The following is a 1,477-nucleotide window of genomic DNA, read 5'->3' as shown; positions in this document are numbered from 1 at the left end:
TTCCATTAGTCTCACTCTTAACTGATTTTTCCAAAAAAAAACCAAAAAAACCAAAATTACACTAATGTATCAAATATATAACTAATACTTTTAGATATATAATTATATTTTGGATTTTTGGTATAATGTTCAGTTTTTGGTTCGGTTTGGGTAATTCCGTTAGAAACATTTAGAATCTATTAGAAATTTTATGAATATTTGGTTCGATTTCGTAGTCGGATTTGTTCTATCGGTTTTTAGATTTTGATTTTTTATGCCCAGACCTACTTATATTTTAGGTAAAAAATAGCATTTCGATCCGCTACTGCTTGTATTCCCTGTAATAAATGAAGTGATTAATCTATTTATTTGTTTAAAAATACCCTCTGTAACATCAAAACTTCCCTACATATATTTTCTTTGTCACACAAACGTGTATCTTAGTGGTCATCTTGCACCATTCATTTTCATTAAATATTATTATTCCTAATTTCGAGTCTTATAGTAAAAAAGTTTTTGGTAAAAGTTGTAACTAAAATAATGATATAAAATCAAGTATTAATAACTCAATTTGTAAAAAGATTTATGCAAAACTTATAACTCGTCGGTTTAAATAACGTTTAAGAGAAAACTATATATAATGTTTTGGTTTCTAGTGTAAAGATCCAAAACCTCTTTTTTATTTGGGTTAATTACGGGCCAGGCTCATGTTTTATGTTTTTCTTTCAGGTTTTGACAAAGTGGGGAAATGCTTTCACAGATTGACGAAAATGCCCTTCTAGCTGAACCGGTGTACAGCGACAGTGAACGAAATCGTCAGGCGAGTTGGTTACGTACACAGTATCTTGTTAGCTACAGTTGTTTAGTTTTTTAATATTTCCGTCTGGTGTACAGTGTACCGCGAACGAATAAAAGAAATAAAATATGGTGTCAGAAATGGTTTAAATGCTGAAAAAGTTGAGAGGATGAGGAGAACGAAGAGGTGGATGGGGAAGAATTGAATGACAGCGACGAAAACATTGAAAAAGATGACGATGTCAGTGGTGGCTATAGTGCGGGAAGTACTCTCGACCCTACTATAGACGGCAGTGAAGGTAGTGGTGAAGATTACGAGTATAATAAGTGGAATAATTTTATTGTAGAAGAATATGGAGTTGGCCATGTTGAGGAGGAAGTGTGTGACACTCAACCGACCGTGGAACCGGCAGGGGAATTCAATCGTCTATTGGCAGAGTGTACGAACACAAGTCAACGTGTACGTACAGGAGAAACCACTGCGATTTTTAGTGACACTCATCCAACTGTGAATTTAACCCGGGCGTGTCAACATGGATTGTTCCCATGTACGTACACTAGAGACTGTGTACAAGACACAGGACGCGAAGGTGAATTTGTTACGTGTCAACATGGATTGTTCCCATTTCTTGGTTCATTACCCTCCACAAGGAATTTGTACAATCCCTCTAATCTCGTACCATGTATGTCCACTAAATATTGT

Source organism: Arabidopsis lyrata (assembly GCF_000004255.2).
Source record: "Arabidopsis lyrata subsp. lyrata unplaced genomic scaffold ARALYscaffold_471, whole genome shotgun sequence".
Taxonomy (NCBI): Eukaryota; Viridiplantae; Streptophyta; class Magnoliopsida; order Brassicales; family Brassicaceae; genus Arabidopsis; species Arabidopsis lyrata.
The sequence above is the reverse complement of the archived record's forward strand: the minus strand, read 5'-3'. Positions refer to the sequence as shown.